This window comes from Zingiber officinale, chromosome 3B, assembly GCF_018446385.1.
Source record: "Zingiber officinale cultivar Zhangliang chromosome 3B, Zo_v1.1, whole genome shotgun sequence".
Classification (NCBI taxonomy): Eukaryota; Viridiplantae; Streptophyta; class Magnoliopsida; order Zingiberales; family Zingiberaceae; genus Zingiber; species Zingiber officinale.
Window position 1 is genome coordinate 133606270 of NC_055991.1, and position 8051 is coordinate 133614320.

Genomic DNA, 8051 nt, shown 5'->3' on the forward strand with positions numbered 1-8051 from the left:
TTTTTACAGTATCCTCATCACGAAATATTCTATTTTGACATTTTTTATGATTGCACGGACACCGTAACTCAGCACCATTCATACATTCTGGATGACTTTTAGCAAAAATCACAAACTGTTCAACTTCAGTAATAAAATCATCTCTGATAAAACCACTGTCTAATCGATTGTATATCCAAGCTTTGTTCATATACATTGTTATAACCTAAAGAGAATATAAATTGAAACATTATTAAACTTGTTGTATCACTTGAAATAAGTTTAAATAAAGAATTATGTGCACAATTTCATCTCACGATCATCATATCATATTACCGAAAATCACCTCTACACTAGAGCAAATAAATGAAACTATTATAAACATGTTGTTCCTTATAGCATCATCAAATGAAATAATCATACATATATGAGAAGCATCGATCAAACACCTGTTGGCCACTACATTTTATGCAAGTACAATAGCGAAATGGATCAAAATATGTCACAACATTTAAATTTTCTAGGGTTTTGATTGTGCTCAGCTACGAACAGTATCAAAGCACAACTACAATTGCGAGCAGGCCGCCGGCTGCGAGCAGGCTGGCGCCCGCGAGTAGACCAAGAACCCCCGAGCAGGCCGGCGGCCCCGAGCAGGCCGGTGGGCGCGAGCAGGCCCCGACCGCAAGCACCCTGCCGCCCGCGAGCACCCTGTCGACTGCGAGCAGGCCGCCGGCAGTGATCCTGCCACCCGCGAGCACCCTGCCGGCCGCGAGCAGTCCGCCGACAGCGATCCGCGAGCAGGGCGAGGCTGCCAGCCGTGTGAAAACCAAAACGAGAGAGGAGAAGAGCAGGAGCATACCTGAGAGATCGCCGGAACGGGGTGAACGGGAGGAGAGGGTGCCGAGATTGCTGGAGAGAGCCGCCAGAAAATCGCCGGGAGAATCATCGCCGTTGGAAAATCGGAGGAAAGAGAGGGTCGCGCGAAGAGGAAAGCGGTCATTCTGTGCCCTAAATCGCGAGTTACCGACGGAAATAGTGTTCCGTCGGCGATCCTGTACGAACGCTGAATCAACGGACGCTGGCCATGTGGCGCTCTCCGATTGCTGACGTAGATCTCCGACCACTTGTATGAACTTCCGGCGAACCTGCAAAGAAGTCGGGCCGGAAAGGGGTTCCCGGCGACGACCCTCCGACGCTCAAGTCAGGCAGACGGAAAACAAGAAGGTGGCTCCCAGGATTCCAGATTTTCATACCTCCGATGAACTCTGAGGGCTCTTATATAGAGTTATGGGAGCTTGGTACACCCAAACCGAGGTGTACACGTGTCATATACCATACCGTAACATGGGCTTGTCAGAAGAGCATGTCTGACACCATACTGTTACAGTCTGAGCATCTCCTTGATGGGACAGCAGAACCCTTTGTCGTACGATACTGAGTATGGCCTGGTCCTCGAACATGCCCGTTGTCAGCAACAGGGGTTGCTAAGATGACGTCCCCACTGTCCCATACCTTTTGACTTCTTCTTCCCGGACCGACCGTCAAGCCGCTCAGCTAGAATATTCATCTTTGATCTGGCGTAGGTGGTCACCCGTTCGGGAAGATTCAGGGTCGTCGCCTGCCCGGCTCTCATAGCCTGACGCCCTGGCCGAGCGGGCGGACTGCTCGGCCTTTACTCTTGCCTTGCACCACGGCCGAGCGGACAATCCGTTCGGCCATATGATCTTCTTGCCTTAATTAGAAACCCGGGCTCACGGCCAGGTGGTTGTTGCCTCGGATGGGGGTCATTGCCTAGTGATCAGCATGTCCCGCCCGCTCGTCGAGCCCATGGGGTTGACCCCCCTTTGACTGTTGACCTCCACATGTCGTTGACCTTTCCCTCATAAGGGCCCCCCGGTCTTACCACCGGATCACTTGCCTCCCCCTCAAGTCTAGTCGAAGGAGGCATCAAGTCCGACTGATTGGACTGCCGATCTGACTGAGTAACGATCACTATGCTGGCCCCGGGAATGCTCATCCGCTCGGCTTACCTTCTTCGTCATGCCCGTTCGGCGATGTCATGCCACCGCCTTCGATATCCCCTCGGAATTCATGCCCAATCTTCTCCATTAACGCCAAGCACGCGCGTTGCGCGCGGTAATGGCCGTTCATTAAATGCGCCTTGTGCCCTGCTGACACGTGGCGCTCCTGCTGTTGTCAGCGTATGGCGGTGGCGTTACCTCCGATGGGACAACCACCGTTTGAAATGAACGGCTCGATGACAGCTTCGTTTCTTGCGACCTGAATCTGACGGCTGAGGCCATTAGGGGCCAACACTATAAAGCTTTCGATTCTTTTCTCCGCCGTATTTATGCTCCCTCGCGTTCAGGAGCCTTGCTGCTTTTTTTGCTTTGGCGACCTCGTCTTTCGGCTTTCCTGCAACTTCGCAGCCCCTTCGATCATTCTCTTGCCTGTAAGCCTCCCTCAGCCTTCACTTCATCATTCCTTTGCATTTTTCGTTAGCTGTTCTTTTCGTCTTGTCACCATCCTTCCCCGCTTGCTCTCTCTTTCCCTTTCCGTCTTCGATTTCCTCCTCACTTTAGACCATGGCGAGCACTTCCCAGCCAACCACCGGCGCTCCTGGTCTTTGGTACGTGACCATGGAGAACCGGTTTGACGAGGAGGACGCACTGCGCCTCGCTCTGACATATGAACTCCCTGCTAACCACAACATAGTATTAGTCACCCCCACCGACCGACCTCATGAGCCGCCGCCCCGCACCGTTCTCTTTTTCCGAGACCAATTTTTGGCCGGGCTACGATTTCCTCCGCACCGGTTCATCCTTCAAGTGTGCAACTATTTTCGCATCCCGCTCGGGCAACTAGTCCCGAACTCCATTAGGCTGCTGAGCGGGGTGGTAATTCTTTTTAAACTGAACGACATCCCACTGGACTCCAAACTCTTTCACTACTTCTATTATCCGAAACAATCCGAGTGGGGCACCTTCATTTTCCAATCTAGGATAGGTTTTGTTCTTTTCGACAACATGCTAAGCTCCAACAAGCACTGGAAGGAACATTTTTTCTACTTGCGTTTTCCCGAGCTGCCGGCTTTCCGAACCAAATGGCAGACGGCGGTGCCGACGCAACCGGAGCTCGGCAAGTTTAAGAGCGATCCAGCCTATCTTCATGCAGCCAACCGGCTGGTCGGCCAGCGATACAACATCGATAAGCTGCTCCTTTCGGGAGTGCTATATATATTCGGCTTGTCCCCTGTCCAAGCCGACCTGCCTTGCAGCATGAGCAAGCATTCTTCTCGCCCTCTTTCCTTTGTTCTAACTGATTTATTCTTTGTTTCTGCAGCAGAAATCATGTGGCGCGCCCAGGCTACCGATCGGCTTAAGCTAAGAGCTGTTGAGATTGAGGCGGCGAAAAATAAGGTGGTTGCCGAACGGGGGTTGGTCCTGGCTGGCTCGGCAACTAGAGGGGGTGAGGGGACTCAGATTGTCCCTGAAGCTCTGCCCGCTCCTGTCTCTCTCAACGAGGCTGTGGGCGAAGCGGATCAAGTAGAGGTAGAGGGTCGCTCGGCGGATGAAGCTCCTCTGACGGCTCGGAAACGCAGACGGCAGGAGCAAGTCTTTCAGCCGACCCCATCCGATGAGCAGCGTTCCGAGCGGGGTGATGATGCTCCCGTGATCTCCGGGGCGGTTTCCACAAAGAGTACCCCCCACGCCCCTCGGCTCGCCCCTGGCTGCCTCCGAGGTGCCGCCTACCAGTTCCCCTCGGGCCCTGCGTCGCCTTAGACGATTGGGCGACCGCCCTTCCACAATTGGCGAGCCCTCTGGCAAAGCAGCTGCGCCTCAAGATGATCCGAGCGGCCCGCGGGTGGTTAAAACTGTTCTGCGATTTTCGTCGGAGAAATACTTATTGGCCGCTGATCGGCCAATGGTTCCCGAACAGCAAATCACCCTCACAGGTCCTCTCGCCAAAGCCTGGGAGGATGCTCAGATTCGTATCGCGTTCATGACCCCCAGTCAACTAGGCGACAGCAATTTGCAGCAGGCGACTGGGGTATATCTTTTGTCTTGTTGGTTACTTTGGTTTAACTTCTAACTTGATTACATCTGTTCACAGAACTGGGTGGAGCAAATCGCTATTAGCAACCGCCTGCCCGAGCTGGAGGATGAGCTGAAAAAGCTCAAAATCTTGGGGTAAAACCAAGGACAATCCTCGGCTGCTTTGGAGAAAACCAAGAAGCTCTTGGAAGCCGAACGGAAAAGATCTTCTGACTTGGTGAGTGAGGTGGCTCGGCTCGAGGCTCTGGTCAAGCAACGCGATAAGGAAATAAAGCTCGCGACCAACCGGAAGCGCAAGGCCATCGACGATATGGACGCGATGAAGGTGGAAAACCGGGGGCTGGAACAGCGCGTGAAGGACTTGGACGCCCTGCTGACCACCGAACGGGAGAGCCGCTCGGCCGATCAAACTAAATTTGAAGGGGATTTGAAAGATCTTCAGGCTGCCCTTGTCGCTTCCCGAGCCGTGCTCCAAGAATATAAGGACGGGGAGCCTGGCCGGTCGGCCGCAGTGCGTAAAGCTTTCGTCCGCTCGGACGAGTTCGGTGAAAAGTTCAGCGACAAGCTGTCCCTAACCTTTGAAGAGGCTATCAAGGTGGCTATTGATTATTTGAAGACTAAGGGCCACCTACCATTCGAGCTGTCCGTCCCCCCCGAAGTTCTAGCTGTCATGATGGGCTCTATCCCTGACGCTCTTTTTAATTTCGATGAGTGAGGAGTCTTTGAACCATTTTTTGTATGCCCGTTGTTCGGTGCGAACACTCTTGTTATTACTACTTTTGTCTGGCCTTATTCTTGCCTTAATAGCAGGACCGGTTATGGGTCGACGCTTACAACCGGGTTGTACTATGCGAAAAGCTATTCGTCCGGAGGCTTTATAAACGCCGGTTCGTAGCTCGATTTTTAACGTCGGAGCTCGGCGGTTTTCTGGCCGGGGGGTTGTTAGACGCCGATTCGTCTTTCGATTTTTAATCGTCGGAGCTCGACGGCCTTTTCGCTCGGAGGGTTTATAGTCGCTGGCCCAACTCTCGATATTTAACGTCGGAGCTCGACGGTCTTTCCGGCCGGGGGGTTTATAGACGCCGGTTTGTCTCTCGATATTTAACGTCGGAGCTCGACGGTCTTCCGGCCGGAGGGTTTATAGACGCCGGTTCGTCTCTCGATATTTAACGTCAGAGCTCGACGGTCTTCCGGCCGGAGAGTTTATATACGCCGGTTCGTCTCTCGATATTTAACGTCGGAGCTCGACGGTCTTCCGGCCGGAGAGTTTATAGACGCCGGCTCGTCTCTCGATATTTAACGTCGGAGCTCGACGGTCTTCCGGTTGGAGGGTTTATAGACGCCGGTTCGTCTCTCGATATTTAACGTCGGAGCTCGACGGTCTTCCGGTCGGAGGGTTTATAGACGCCGATTCGTCTCTTGATATTTAACGTCGGAGCTCGATGGTCTTCTGGCCGGGTTTATAGACGTCGGTTCGTCTCTCGATATTTAACGTCGGAGCTCAACGGTCTTCCGGCCGGAGGGTTTATAGACGTCGGCTCGTCTCTCGATATTTAACGTCGGAGCTCGACGGTCTTCCGGCCGGAGGGTTTATAGACGTCGGCTTGTCTCTCGATATTTAACGTCGGAGCTCGACGGTCTTCCGGCCGGAGGGTTTATAGACGCCGGTTCGTCTCTCAATATTTAACGTCGGAATTCGACGGTCTTGCGACCGGAGGGTTTATAGATGCCGGTTCGTCTCTCGATATTTAACGTCGGAGCTCGACGGTCTTCCGGCCGGAGGGTTTATAGACGCCGGCTCGTCTCTCGATATTTAACGTCGGAGCTCGACGGTCTTCCGGCCGGAGGGTTTATAGACGCCGGCTCGTCTCTCGATATTTAACGTCGCAGCTTGACGGTCTTCCGGCCGGAGGGTTTATAGACGCCGGTTCGTCTCTCGATATTTAACGTAGGATCAGTCGGTAATTACCGACGGAACACTATTTTCGTCGGTAATTACCGACGAAATTGTTAATTCCGTCGGTGATTACGGCTAGTTATCGGGCAAGCTTTCGCGAATTTAAAAGAGAACGGGTACGGGCGGAACCCCACCGACGGAAACATATATCCGTCGGTAAATGCCGACGGAATTGGATTTCCATCGGAATTATAAAACCCTAAACCCGTTAATTACCGACTGATTATAATTCCGTCGATAATGTTTACGCCTGTACCTGTTAGTTGTACCTAATTACTGATGGAATATTAATTCCGTCGGAAATAAACAAAACCCTAACGGTAAGTCCCGACGGAATAATAATTCCATCGGGAAACACCGACTGACCTAAACCCCGTCGGGACTTACCGACAGAGGTATATTCAGTCAGTATACGCCGACGGAGTTGAGATTCCGTCGGTACCCCCGTCGTTAAACACAGGCATTTTTGTAGTGAATATGAAGATAACAGTAGCAGTAGATGTGTAAAATTATCTAGCGTCGCGTGAGCGTAAATGGAGACCTTTTTTATACTATCACTATTTATGCACGAATCTCAAAGTATTTTGAAAAACGATAGATCATAAAAATACTCTGACACCTTTTCCAAAATGGATCCGTAATTTTTGTATATGGCAAAGAGGAAACTTTGAATGTACAGCTAGCATACAGAATATTCTTTTTTCCTTCGTGACACAAAATGCTAAAAGGTATCATGAAGCCGTTGGGTTGAGAGACTCATTATGTGTTTAGCTAATAAGCTCATCGAGCCTCTCAACTATCTCAACCGACCATCACTTGGGTATATCACCCGGTCAACTCAAAGAGTTATAATTGGAGACTCGGTTTTCGCTCAACCTCTTCAATGAATGAGAGAGCTCGGATGAACAAAGTGTCCATATGATCCGATCGGATGTATGATCCGATTGGTTATATCATTATGTCGAACTAGTTAACTGTGATATTTCCATCCCAAGGTTAAGACTAGCTCTGCATTATACTGACTCAGCTCAAAGCTTTATGAATATTGTGTAAATCGGATTCCGATCGACTCTTTGTTCCGATTGGCTATTTCTCTACCCTAGTGATCAATTGTGTTGTCTTTAAAAATTGACTTTTTTTTTGTTTTTTTACTCTGACCACGTTATCTGACCCGACTCAAGGCCCACCTAGGGCTGGATTTTTTGACAAAATTCCCGACCCTTCCCGACTCCCAACCCGCTCTCGTCCCGAATTTTTCCCGACCCAAATCTTTCCCGACCCGAGTGGTCGGGATTTTTCCCGACCCGACCAAAATCGGGAAAAGGATCGGGGACACAAGTTTTACCCGACGGGATTCCCGACCCGACCCGAATATATTAATAATAATTTTTAATTCAACTTTTTTTAAAAAAAAAATAATATAGCAAACTAAATTACTAAAGTTTGATTTTAAACAACAGAAAAAGAAAATAAGAGAAGTAAGTAACCAGTAAGGTAGTAAATTAATTAACTAGGGGACTTACGTTGTTATGCCTTACGCATCCAAAATTCTCATTCACTCCTGTTCAGTGTTCACTACTTCATTTCACGCCGCCGACAACACTCGAATCACGCCATTCGCCGTTCGCCCTTCGTCGTTCGCCCTTCGCCGTTCGCCCTCCGCCCTCGCCCTCGTGGTCTCGCCCTCGCCCTCGCCCTTCGCCCTCGCCCTTCGCCCTTCGCCCTTCGCCGTTCGCCAACTTATTCCACTGGAACCCTAGCCCACTCCCACACAACCACAGCTCCTTTTCGATCCGCTGCTTCCGCTTGCCCATTTGGGAGCTCTCTTATCTCTCTTCCATTTCTCTGCGTGTTCGGCTACAGCGCCCCTAACAACAGTCGAAGCCGCGCTGCCTCCTCCGTTCCCGTATCGGGTCTTCACGGCTGACATTTCCCTCCGGACCCTCCCTCCCTTAGTCCGTGCTCTACTGGCCAGTAAGCCAAGGTAGCAAAGAGCCACGCCCACATTGATCTAAAGGTATTTTCCAAAACTCATGATCGTTATGTATCTGAACCCTTGT